Here is a 14,377-nt window from a genome sequence, read left to right on the forward strand (position 1 = left end):
CATCTTATTCTGTGGTTCAGCTCATTCAACGTTGACAAGAAGTTGCATATTTACCCGAAAGATTCCAAATTCCAAATTCCAATGATTGTGGCTTTGAAACCCAGCCACAATTTACATACTTGATGTAAATTATTCTTGGCTTTCCTTGTATGTTCATTCATTCAATCAGTCCAACACACACACACACACACACACACTCACACAGTTTTGGGAAGTATGGCTAGGATGTGCTAGCTACTTTAGGAAAGTAGAAATGCAGACTCTTTGTCATATCATTCAATTTACACTTTACCCTCACTGAATATATTTTTTAAACCTACAATCAGGATACATGGTGAGGCATTCAGAGTTTTTTTGGTTATGGTTAGTTTTGAACTAGAATAATTCCCAATTAAAACCTGCTTAAGCCTGGGCCAGTGTGGCTCAGTTGGTTGGAGCATCCTTCTGTGCACTGAAGGGTCGCAGATTCAATTCGGGTCAGAGCATATACTCAGGTTGCAGGTTCAATCCCTAATTAAGGTGCACATGGGAGGCAACTGATTGATGTTCCTCTCTCTTCTTCTTTTCCTAGAATCAATACAAAAAACTAATACAATAAAATAAAACCTGCCCAAGAACAAAAATGGTAATTTTTGCCTCATTTAGCTAAACCAGCCAGAGTTATAGATGGTTTCAGGCACAGCTAGATTTAAGGTCTCAAATGGTGTTATATCAGCACTAAGGGCCTCTCCATACTCAGCTCTGTCTCTTTCTGTCTTGGCAGCAATCTCAGGTTCCATGTGGTAACATGATGGTCAACAGGTCTCAAACTCCTTCTTCCTAACAGTTTATATTCAGAAATGAAGATATTGTCTCTCTCCCAGAAGCTCCATTAGTGTCTTATTGCCTCTGGTTGAGTCATGTGACCACCCCTTAGCCAATCTCTGAGGCCAGAGAAATACACTGTGCTGATTGGCTTAGACTCAAATTATATGTTCACCTACTGCTGAGTGGTAACTGAACCCACCCAGAGCACATGGAGTGTGGGAGGGGTGATTCCCCAAAGGGAGATGGGAATAAATTACCAGCACAATGGCAAATGGATGGTGGGAGACAAAAACTATAGATCTTCGCCAAGAATTTTTTAACTTGTAGACATAAAACCAGATTGAGAGAAGTAATATGATTCCAATGTATTGTCATTTCTGGGACATATTTTTTGTGCAATGACAAGTCTGTCACAGAATATTAGTGATTTATGGTCACTGAACTGCAATCTCAATCTCTATGGTCTTCATAATTATTTGGTAATATCTCCCAGGGGAAACCAACACACAGAAAACAACAACAACAACAGCGTCTTACTTAGTCTAGATATTGTTGGCAATTTTAAGAGAGATTGTTTTGAAAACTTATTTATTGTATGTACTGAGAACCTACAAATTGCTTTCAACATTTTCCCTGGAAGTGTGAAGTGTTTTGAAGGCTGCCAACAAAATGTCAAGTCAGTCCATTGATAGACAGAGGAAGAGAACCCTTTGGAAAAGATGTGCTGTTCTCATGAGCTTACATTCCAGCTGAATCTGTGCACCTGACCTGAGAAGGAGGTGGAAGAGGCTAGAGGGAGGAGATGCTGAGTAAGCTCTTTACTAAATGGTTTCAGTGGGAGAGATGCCACCTTCATGATTGTAATTCTAAGGGAAATACCCATAGCGTCAAAGACATTAAAATGCCTTCATTTGCAGAGCAAAACTTACAGTTTGATAAAGAGCCTCAGCACAGATTTATTTGGGCATCTTTTATTAACAGACTCAGGCTAACCAAGTGATTCCCCGAAAGCTCATCAAATTTCCAAGAAGAAAAGCAAAATTGTTAATCATGAAATATTCATTATGATTATTATTGCACATATTTTAGAGTGTTCACAGAACAGTGACACTGTGCCAGGACAGTGATCTAATAGTGCTGGGGAGAGAGAACCAGGCTGCGCAGACCAGAAAGCAGAGCAAGGAAGGACTGGGTACAGGTGAGTAGAATCTGCCAAGGAAAAGTTCTATTCTGGTGCATGCAGGGTGTCGCTGCCGCCTGGAGGAAGTATCGGGGCAAATTCATTAAAGACAAATCATGATAAACTTCTTGAAAATCATAGACCTGTAAAGCTTGTTTCTTGGGGTCTTGGGTGGTAAAATCACTGGGCTGGAAGGTTTTTGTTTTATAAATAAAATTCACAGGTTGTATTACTTTTTAGAAGAATTTTCATGGTCATTCCTGTGGCCCTGAGGTCTTCTGAGGGACAAGCTTAGGGACCTAGATGGCCAAGGAGGAAATGAGAGGCGGAGAAGGCTAGTGGCCTTATCTGGCCCAGAGCTGCAAGGCCCGCTACAGAGTTAAATTTCATCTCTCTTTTCCACTTCTCCCATGTCCAGTGTAAAGGCCAGGGCACCTTGGGTGGTGACCTAGGAAGAGCAGCTCTATTTCTGGTGTTAAATGTTTTTTCTCCTACTTTGGGGTGTCTTTCCTTGGGGATACCTTTCCTTGGAGAGGGGAGATCCAGAAAGGAAGCATCGGATGGCGTTGGTCCCAGCTGCCTCTCACTCAGGTACAGGAAGCTTCCCCTTGGTCCAGCTCACTGGGGGCTCCTGGCACCGCACACTGTCTCTGCGGGACGCTGCTCTGGGATAGGGACTTCCATGCGGGAAGACGGGGAAGCTAGCACAGGTGGCCATGCAGAAGCGGATCATGAAGTTTTGGTGCCCCTATTCCGGAGAAATTCAGCCCCTTTGCATCATTCATAACTGTCTCAGGTGGAATTTAAACCCAGGTTCGTCTGATGTCAAAGCTTATGCCATTTCTCTAAACTTCTGCTTCTCAGGAGCAGGACCATGAAGTACAGGAAGATGTTGGAAAGATAGAGGGATGGAGAGAGAGGATCCGGAGGGGGTAGGACAAGGTGAGGCCTAAGGACGAGAAGGCAGCGGGTGCAGCAGGATGGAAAGTGCGCGGGCGGTCGAGGGACCCTGGAGCCCGAGGCTCCCGGAGCCATCGTCACCGTTGAGACGTGGCAACCACACAGGGGCTCTGTCTTTGGGGGCAGATGGGGGAGTCTGGGAGGTTGAGCAGACACAGGACATGTGACAGCAGAGTGACAGAGGTAAGAGCCTGGTGCTTACTGTGGTCACCCGTGGCTGAGCTCCCGGACTCTCGTAGACAGGCCCACGCAGCGGGCCGGTTTGCAGCGTGGCCCCGCGGAAGGCTGTGAGTCCGGCTCCCTGTGGTCTCGGGGCGGTGGGCGTGTTGGGGGCGGGTCAGCGCCAGCCCCTCATACTGCCAGCAGGGACCAGAGAGAGGCCCCGGCGGACGTCCCAGGGTCCCACAGGGTCCCCACAGCCCAGTTATGACTAGATTTAGGTTGAATACTCGTGAGAAGAGATACTGAAGTAGAGAGGTGGGTTTAGAGAGAGAACGTGGCCCCACCAGCTGGTCGTGTCACAAATGAGCGAAGGAAGCCCCCCGAGGTGAGTGGCAGGCTGCGTGGACAAACTAGGAACGGTTTCCAAGGAAGAAATTGCCGCCACCCACCCCCGCTTATTTTTAGCACTTTGGGGCCGTTTGGTTAGGATGCCTTAGCTTTCCAAGTAATGGGGGGAGACGGGGGAACAAACAGTGACTTGCGGAGGAGTGGAGGCAGAGGCAGCCTCCAGGCACCGGCTGACCAGGGCCCTGGCCCCTCTCTCGGGCTTGCTTTCTGCTCTGCAGCCTCGCGGTTTGCCTGCAGCTCCGGTGGCCGCAGCAGGTCCAGGCTTCACATCCACACACCGCTGCACTGAACTGGAGGGCTTCTCTTTTCCAAGTCATCAGAAGCCCCGAGTTTTATTCTAACTGGACCAGTTACTCTGGTAAGAGGAGGGGGTTATGCTGATTGACTTAGGCCTTTTGAAGCCACTGTCAGGAATGGGATGGTAGGTCAAGCTCACTCAGACCCTGTGTCTGCTACACACTGGGAGAGGGGAGGGGTCGAAGTTGGTGGGGAGCGGGACTGTGTGCGGCCACAATGTCCTCTCCGAGGGGCGCCACTTTCTCACTAGGGAAAAAGACAAGTGCATCTGTGCTGTGGTAAGTGTGTGGAAGAGAAAAAAAAAATCATGTTTACACCAACGGTACAGATGTGGGGCCACAGCTGGAATGGTTATGGTACTGCAATGCACAACCCATTGTTCTTCTTTGAAATTAATGAATTGCCTTATAAACATAGTACTAGGAATTCATATTAAATAGCTGGTCCAAATGTAACATTTATAAATGTGCTGTTTGCTCAAGGCAAGCTATTACTGGAATATATAATGGTGTTTGCCAAGTAACTGAATACTTAAAGTGAATAACAAAAATGTATTATGAAAATGAAGTATTTAAATAAATAGCATTTTCTTTCTTGCCCCCCCCCCCCCATATACCATTTGTAGCAAAGGCAATGATTACAGAGTCAAATGCTCTATGACATTTTCAGAGACCTGTCACCAAGATACAAAGATAGGTGAATGCAAGACAGGTAGATAGATGACCAATAGATGGATGATTGGTAGATAGGTAAGGTGCATTCTCTGTCTTCACCACATTTTCCACAAAGATCCTGATAGACGCAGGCTTCTGGTTGCTCCCCTTTGGGTGGGACCCAAACACGTTGATGCCAGCTTCCCCCACTCACACGAGAGCACAGCATCTCTCTGTGTAAAATGAATTTCAAAACCAGCATGTTTTCCTTGCTCTCTTTCTGTCTCGATGGCGATTTGACTCAGGCAGAGTAGCTCACTGCAACAGCTCCAGAGGACAGAGGACACAGCCCCCTCCCTCCTTCAGGGGCTAAAACCCTCGGGATGGGCCTGTCCCCTTGGACATGTGCGGAGGGGCTTCCTTGGTGTGTTCCGGTCCTCAGCACAAGAGACGTTTAAGATGATGTTGGATTTTTGAGCCTCTTTAGAATGTGCAAATGGTTCACTGTTCACAATATTGGGATATAATCACCAGTATCAGCAAAATAACACACCTGAGGAGACAGGACGAGTCTCGTGTTGGGGCAGAACAGTGCACCTTATCACCTGGACTGTGGAGTTGGACACTTTGTAGCTTTGGGTATTAGCAAGGACATGACTGCTTTTTTCTGGTCTGTGGAATGGTTCCAAGGAGATACAGATCCCAAACTGTCCCCCATGGGTCTCTTCAGGGGCTAAAATTTCATTTAAAATTGAATTTTTTTGGGGGGGTATGACTCATGTACTAAGACTTACCTGATTGTATGCTTCACTTCAGGTACATTATATCATTCCCTGTTTAGTGCAATGACCCTCTTTATTTTATTTTAATTGTTCCCTTTATCCCACAAGCCCACTCATTTCCTTATTCCATAGATGCCCATTCTAGGATATTTTATGTACGTCTCTCCAATCTACTTTCTGTATGTTTATTCAGATAAGTCTAGTCTTAAAAACATAAATTTGGTGTGTGTTTTAATTTATGAAAATGACTCTGTGTGAAGGACCTCATTTTGTTACTTTTTCTACTTAGTGTGTGTGTGTATATATATCTATATATATTTATATATATCTATATATATATAGATATATATATTTAGATTCATCTATGTTGCTGTATTAAAATAAAATCTTTTACTTTCTTCTGCAAAGCATTCTATCATGGGAAAATTCCACGATTGTTTATCCAGAGGGACAACTAGGTTGTTTTCTTCTCTTTGCTATCACAAACAGCACAGTGATAAACATATTTCCATGTTTATCTTTGTCTTGGAGTTGTGTAAGAGTTTCTTCCAGTTAGGTACTAAGGTGTGGGGCTGCTTCTTGTCACTCATACCTGCCAGATCTGAAATGTTTCTGTTGAGAAATCAGCTGATAGCCTTATGGGAACTCCCTTGTAGGTAACCAGCTCTCTCTTTCTTGATGCCTTTAAGGTTCTCTCTTTGTCTTTAACCTTTGCCACAGAAACACCCGTTACTTCTCCCAGCCAGACACTAGATAGTAATTCTTTAATTTTTTTCAGTAATTGGGTGTTTTATCAAGGCATCAGTTCTTGTGTTCCACTGAGAGGGAAGCAACCAGAAATCTGTGGCTGTTGAGATCACTGGGCGAAACATGGTGTTTTCTTATTTTAATGTGCAATTCTCCAATTATCAGTGAGGTTGAGAATTTCTTCATATACTCGTCAGCAGTTGGGGGTTCTCTTTCTGTCATTTGCCATATGACTTGTCTATATATTTTTAGGTTTATTGCCTTTTAAAAATTGTTGATATGATAGAGAAAATAAAGGAGAAGGGTATGTGTAAACCACCATTTCTTTAACCACTGTCCTATTGACATATGGGTCATTTCCAGTTTGGGATAAAGCAGCAGGTTAGTTTATTATTTGAAAATCTCTCAATATAATTTACTATAATAACAGAATAACACAGAAAGACATTTATTGATCTCAATAGATAAGAAAAAAACATTTGACAGAGTACAACCCATGATGAACAAACACTCTCGTAAAAATTAGGAATAAATGGAGTTTCCTCAATCTGAAAGAGTATTTATGAAAAATTTACAGTTACAGTCATATTCAATGGTAAAAGATTGAATGATTTTGCCCCACATTTGGGAAACAAGGGAAGCATGGCCATTTTCAAGGCATCTATTTAACACTGTGCTGGAAATCATAGCCAACACAGTAGAGCAGGAAAAAGATATGAGGCGCATAAGATTGGGTGAGAAGAAGTAAAACTGCCTTTATTCACAGATGACATAATTATTTCTATAGAAAGTCTTAATCCATAAAAAAACTATTAGACTACTAAGTGATTTATAGGCTCATAAGACGCAAGGTCAAATGTACAAAAATAAATTGTATTTCTAGCAACAAAATCAACAGAATTGAAATTTTAAAAAGCCATTTAAAATAGCATTAAAATATAAAATTAAGGAACATATAAATATTTAGAGTAAAATTTTAAAAATCTATACAAAATCTGTATATAACGAATGTATTTCAGTATACCGAAAAAAATCATTGCTGGGAAAATTTCTAAAAGACTTAAGAGACTTCCAGTTTCTGGTTCTGCATGTAAGGAATTTGGAAGTCAGTCTTCCAACCTAACAGCAAGTAAAAGGTAAACAGACTGAAAAATTAACACTTCTTGGATCCAAGAGAGGGAGGACACAGGCAAACCACTGCTCCCAAGACTGAAGACCCAGTGAATGCAGGCAGCCATGGCCCACTGGAGCAGAGACTCAGGAGTGGCCGCTGCCAAGGGAACCAGTACCAGGGTAAGAAAACCTGAACTGTAATTGACTAATGCCAGAGGCTCAGTGTGGACAAGTGTGAGGGTTAAAAGACTACAGGGGAACCTAATTGGGAGAGGAAGAAGCAAAAATATTGTGAGATTTACTTTTAGGAGCTTGACCAGCTTCCCCCAGTAAATATCAGAGAAAAATTGTGTTTCCCAGAGGACGGGAAAAGAAACCACTCTGAAGTATGCCAGAGCACCCTGTTCTTAACAAGGCTTGTTCTCAGGGGAGACTAGGTGCCTAGAGCCTAACCTGCTGGGGTGTTATCAGTGCCTGATGACCTGGTGGAAGGGGATTAAGTCCAGCCAGTTCTCACCCTTATGTCCCACCCAAGGTGGAGGGTGGGGGGCTGATGAGATAAAAACCTAAGAAACTCTTGTGAAATTTACAGTCCTGAGACATAGGCTGATTAAAAGACTGAGACTATATGATTGAAGAACATCCCCAAGATCTTACCTCATCACCACATTACTAATGGTCTATTTACTAGAGTTCCTATTACCCAGTACATCATGTCCAGCTAGGAAAAATAAAGTCACAAGGCATACAAGAAGGCAAACACATACTTGAAGAAACAGAGAAAGCATCAGAACCAGGCCTGGCAGGCATTTTGGAATTATCAGACCAAGAATTTAAAACAACTATGATTAATATGCTAAAGGCTCTAATGGATAGAGTAGACGGTACGAAATAACAGATAGACAACGTAAGTAAAGATCGAAAATCCTATCCAAGAACCAAAAAAAAAAAAAAAAATGCTGGAGATAAAAAACATTTTAACCAAAGTGAATAATGTATTTGATGGGCTTATTAGTAGCTGGACATAGCTAAGGAAAAAATTTCTGAGCTAGAGGATATATCACTAGATCACTAGAATCCTTGAAAACTGAAAAGCAAAGAGAAGAAACACTGGAAGAAATAGCACAGAGTATCCAAGGAAGGACTGTGGGGCAACTACAAAAAGAGTAACATACACATAGTGGGAATACCCAAAGAAGAGAGATAGAAAGGAACAGAATAAATATTTGAAACAATAATAACTAGAATTTATCCCAATTAATGTCAGAACCAAACCATGGATCCAGGAAGCTTGCAAAACATGAAGCAAGATAAATACCAAAAAAACTACAGATAGGAATGTCATTTTCAAACTACAGAAAATCAAAGGTAATGAAAAAGTCTTGAAAGAAGTCAGTGGTGATAGAGGTGGAGTGAGGTAGGGAAGCTTACCGATAAGGGAACAAAGATAAAGAATTACATCTAACTTCTCAGAATCTATGAAAAGAAGAAGAGAGCATAGTGAAATATTTAAAGTATTGTAAGAAAAGAAACACCAATCTAGAATTCTATACCCTATGACATTATCCTTCAGAAGTGAAGGAGAAATTAAGACTTTCTCAAACAAAAATTGAGAGAGTTTGTTCTTAGTAGACCTACCTTGTAATAAATATTAAAAGAAGTTTTTTAGAGAGAATGAAAATAATATAGGTAAGTTGAATCTACATAAAATAAAAAAAAGCACTGAAGAAGGACTATGTGAAGGTACAATAAAAACATCTCTTTGCCCTGGCCGGTTTGGCTCAGCGGTTAGAGCGTCGGCCTGCGGTCCGGAGAGACCTGGGTTCGGTTCCCGCTAAGGGCGCGTGCCTTGGTTGCGGTTTGTCCCCGGCCCTGGTTGGGTCGTGTGGGTGGCAACCACTTGATGTGTCGCTTTCGCGTCGATGTTTCTCTCTCTCTCTCTCCCTCCCACTCTATCTGAACAAAGTATCGAAATAATGTCCTCGGGTGAGGATAAAAAAAAAAAAAAAAAAAAAAAAATTCTTATTTAAATTTTAAATTTAAAAAATTTCTTATTTATTTATTTATTTATTTATTTATTTATTTTTTAATGAATTTTTATTTATTTTTTTGTTACAGATATTTTACCTTTTTACCCCATTGGCACCACACACCCCACCCCCCCCTCCACCCTGTCCCCGGCTTAGTTGTCCATGTCCATTGGTCATGCATACATGCATATAAGTTCTGAGGTTTATCTCTTCCTACCCCCCCACCCCCCATCCCCTCTTCTGAGGGATGTCAGTCTGTGCCCTACTTCCATGTGTCTGGGTCTACTGTATTCCTCAGACTGTTATATTCATTATATTCCGTATATAAGTGAGATCATGTGGTATTTGTCTTTTTCTGCTTGGCTTCTTTCACTTAGGATAATACTTTCCAGGTCCCTCCATGTCGTCTCAAAGGATAAGAGATCTTTCTTTCTTACCACTGCATAGTACTCCATTGTGTATATGTACCACAACTTTTTTATCCATTCGTCTACTGGTGGACACTTGGGCTGTTTCCAGATCTTAGCTATTGTAAATAGTGCTGCTATGAACATGGGGGTACATATATTCTTCCTGATTGGTGTTTCAGGCTTCTTAGGGTATATTCCCAGCAGTGGGATCACTGGGTCAAATGGAAGTTCAATTTTTACTTTTTTGAGGTAACACCATATTGTTTTCCATAATGGCTGCACCAGTCTGCATTCCCACCAGCAGTGTATTAGAGTCCCCTTTTCTCCACACCCTCGCCAACACTTGTTGTTTGATGATTTGTTGATGCCGGCCATTCTGACAGGTGTGAGGTGATACTTCATTGTTGTTTTAATTTGCATCTCTCAAATGATTAGTGATGTTGAGCATTTCTTCATATGTCTCTTGGCCATTTGTATGTCCTGTTTGGAGAGGTGTCTATTCAGCTCCTCTGCCCATTTTTTAATTGGGTTCTTTGTCTTCCTTTTGTGGAGTTGTATGAGCACTCTATATATATTGGAAATTAACCCCTTATCTGATACATCATTGGCAATGATGTTCTCCCATACAGTGGGTTGCCTTTCCATTTTGATGATTGTTTCTTTTGCTGTGGAGAAGCTTTTTAGTTTGATGTAGTCCCATGTGTTCATTTTCTCCTTTATTTCTATTGCCTTAGGTGATGTATCAGTGAAAATTCTGCTCCGTATGATGTCCGAAATTTTGTTGCCTACATTTTTTTCTAGAATTTTTATGGATTCACGGGTCACATTTAAGTCTTTTATCCATTTTGAGTTTATTTTTGTGTATGGTGTAAGTTGATGGTCTAGTTTCATTTTTTTGCATGTCCAATTTTCCCAACACCATTTATTAAAGAGGCTGTCTTTACTCCACTGTATGCTCTTGCCACCTTTGTCAAATATTAATTGAGCGTATTGCCTTGGGTCCATTTCTGGGTTTTCAGTTCTGTTCCACTGGTCTATATGCCTGTTCTTGTGCCAGTACCAGGCTGTTTTGGTTACAGTCGCTTTGTAGTATAACCTGATATCTGGTATTGTGATCCCACCTACTTTGTTCTTCTTTTTCAAGATTGCTGTGGCTATTCGGGCTCTTTTTTGGTTCCATATGAACTTTTGAAGTATTTGTTCTAGTTCTATGAAATATGTCGTTGGTATTTTGATGGGGATTGCATTGAATCTATAGATTGCTTTGGGTAGTATGGACATTTTAATGATGTTAATTCTTCCAATTCATGAACAGGGTATGTGCTTCCACTTTTTTATATCTTCCTCTATTTCTTTTTTCAATGACCTGTAGTTTTCTGCAAATAGGTCCTTTACTTCTTTGGTTAAGTTTATTCCTAGGTATCGTAATTTTTTTGGCACGATGGTAAATGGGATTGTTTTTTCAGGTTCTCTTTCTGTGAGTTCATCATTGGTGTACAGGAATGCCATCGATTTCTTGACGTTAATTTTGTATCCTGCTACTTTGCCAAATTCATTTATTAAGTCTAATAGATTTTTGATGGAGTCTTTAGGGTTTTCTATGTACAATATCATGTCATCTGCAAAGAATGACAGTTTCACTTCCTCCTTTCCAATTTGGATCCCTTTTATTTTTTCTTCATGTCTGATTGCTGTGGCTAAGACTTCCAGTACAATTTTAAATAAGAGTGGCGAAAGTGGACATCCCTGTCTTGTTCCTGTTCTTAATGGAAATGTTTTTAGTTTCTGTCCATTGAGTATGATGTTGGCTGTAGGTCTTTCATATATGGCCTTTATTATGTCGAGATACGATCCCTCTATTCCTACATTGCTGAGCGTTTTTATCAGAAATGGGTGCTGGATTTTGTCGAATGCTTTTTCAGCATCTATTGATATGATCATGTGGTTTTTATTCTTCATTTTGTTTATGTGGTGTATCACGTTTATTGATTTGCGAATATTGTACCAGCCTTGCATCCCTGAAATGAATCCCACTTGGTCATGGTGAATAATTTTTTTGATGTATTTCTGGATCCGATTTGCTAATATTTTGTTCAGGATTTTGGCGTCTATGTTCATCAGGGATATTGGCCTGTAGTTTTCTTTCTTTGTAGTGTCTTTTTCTGGTTTTGGAATTAGAATTATGCTGGCCTCATAGAACGTGTTTGGAAGTCTTCCTTCTTCTTGAATTTTTTGAAATAGTTTGAGGAGAATGGGTGTTAGTTCTTTTTTGAATGTTAGGTAAAACTCCCCCGTGAAACCATCTGGGCCTGGGCTTTTGTTTTCTGGGAGAGTCTTGATTACCTCTTCAATTTCCTTAGTTGTTATTGGTCTGTTCAAGTTTTCTATCTCTTCCGGGAATAGTTTTGGGAGACTGTGTGTTTCTAGAAATTTGTCCATTTTGCTTAGATTGTCGAATTTGTTGCCATATAGTTGTTCATAGTAGTTGTTAACGATCTTTTGTATTTCCGTGGTGTTGGTTGTTACTTCTCCTCTTTCATTTCTGATTTTGTGTATTTGGGTTCTCTCTCTTTGTTTCTTGGTGAGTCTAGCTAAGGGTCCATCGATCTTGTTAATCTTTTCGAAAAACCAGCTCTTTGTTTCATTGATCCTTTGAATTGTTTTTTTGGTCTCTATGTCATTTATTTCTGCTCTGATCTTTACTATTTCCTTCCTTCTACTTGCTCTGGGGTTTTCTTTTTGTTTGCTTTCTAATTCTTTAAGTTGTGAGGTTAGACAGTCAATTAGAAATTTTCTTGTTTTTTGAGGTAGGCCTGTAGTGCTATGAACTTCCCTCTCAGAACTGCTTTCGCTGCATCCCATAGATTTTGTGTTGTTGTGTGTTCATTTTCATTGGTTTCCAGGAAGTTTTTAATTTATTCCTTGATCTCCTTGGTGACCCATTCATTGTTTAATAGCATGCTATTTAGCCTCCATGTGTTGAAATGTCTTTGCATGTTCTTGTTGCAATTGATTTCTAGTTTCATGCCATTGTGGTCTGAGAAGATGCTTGATATGATTTCAATCTTCTTGAACTTGTAGAGATTTAGTTTGTGTCCTGTCATGTGGTCTATCTTTGAGAATGTCCCATGTGCACTTGAGAAGAATGTGTATTCTGTAGTTTTGGGGTGTAATTCTCTGTAGATATCTATTAAATCCATTTGGTCTAGTGCTTCATTTAGAGTCTCTGTTTCCTTGCTATTTTTTTGCCTAGAGGATCTATCCAGTGCTGTCAATGGGGTGTTGAAGTCCCCTGCTATGATTGTATTGTTGTCGATTTCTCCTTGGAAGTCCTCCATAAGATTTTTAATATATTTTGGTGCTCCTATATTGGGTGCATATATGTTTATCAAGGTTATATCTTCCTGTTGGATAGATCCTTTCAATATTATGTAGTGGCCATCTTTGTCTCTAGTTATGGTCTTCATTTTGAAATCTATTTTATCAGATATGAGAATTGCTACCCCAGCTTTTTTTTGCTTTCCATTTTGAAATCTATTTTATCAGATATGAGAATTGTTACCCCAGCTTTTTTTTGCTTTCCATTTGCTTGGAAAATTTTTTCCATCCCTTCACTTTCAACCTATGTGCGTCTTTTGTTGAGAGGTGCGTCTCTTGTAAACAACATATAGTGAGTCATGCTTTCTTATCCAATCAGCTTCTCTGTGTCTCTTTATGGGAGCATTCAGTCCATTTACGTTTAAGGTGATTATTGATATGTACTTATTTATTGCCATTTTTGTTTAGTGTGGTTCTATTTTTCTTCCCATTTCTACTGCTAATTACAGCAGTCCTTTTAACATTTCTTGCAGTGCTGGTTTGGTGCCAATGTATTCCCTTAGCCTTTTTTTGTCTGGGAAGCTCTTTATTTGATCTTCTATTTTGAATGATAGCCTTGCTGGGTAGAGTAGTCTTGGATTCAGATTCTTGTTTTTCATGACTTTGATTACTTCATGCCATTCTCTTCTGGCCTGTAGTGTTTCTTGTGAGAAGTCAGCTGAGAGCCTTATGGGGTTCCCTTTGTAGGTAACCTGTTGCTTATCTCTTGCTGCTTTTATGATTCTCTCTTTGTCTTTAATTTGTGGCATTTTAATTACTATGTGTCTTGGTGTGGGCCTGTTTGGGTTCTTCTTACTTGGGACTCTCTGTGCTTCTTGAACTTGAATGCCTTCTTCCTTCACCAAATTAGGGAAGTTTTCTCTCACTATTTTTTTGAATATATTCTCTATCCCTTGCTCATTTTCTTCTTCTTCGGGGACTCCTATGATGCGAATATTATTACGTTTCCAGTTGTCCCATAGTTCTCTTAAGCTGTCTTCCTGTTTTTTAATAGTTTTTTCCTATTGTTTTTCTGATTGGTTGATTTTATCTACCCTGCCTTCTAATTTACTGATCTGGTCCTCAGCTTCCCCTACTCTGCTTTTTAAACCTTCCAATGTGTTTTTCATTTCTGATATGTCATTTTTTATCTCTTCTTGTTGGTTTTTAATTTCCAATTGGCTTATTTTCAGTGTCTCTATGTCCTTACACATGCTGTTCAGCTTCCTCAAGATCATGGCTCTGAATTCTAGCTCTGTTAACATGCCTAATTGCTCCACATTGATCTCATCTTTGGTGGAGGTGTCTTGCTCTTTCATTTGGCTTCTGTTTCTGTGTTTCACCATTTTGGCTATCACTGAGGGCTTTGGAGCCTGTCAAGTTCTCCCTGTGGGTGTTAGTGTTCTGCTGTTTGTGGCTCCCTCTCCTGTGTTTAGATGAGCGAGGGAGGACCCACGTTGAACACCACTGT

The sequence above is a fragment of the Molossus molossus genome, unplaced genomic scaffold (assembly GCF_014108415.1).
Source record: "Molossus molossus isolate mMolMol1 unplaced genomic scaffold, mMolMol1.p scaffold_m16_p_18, whole genome shotgun sequence".
Lineage (NCBI taxonomy): Eukaryota > Metazoa > Chordata > Mammalia > Chiroptera > Molossidae > Molossus > Molossus molossus.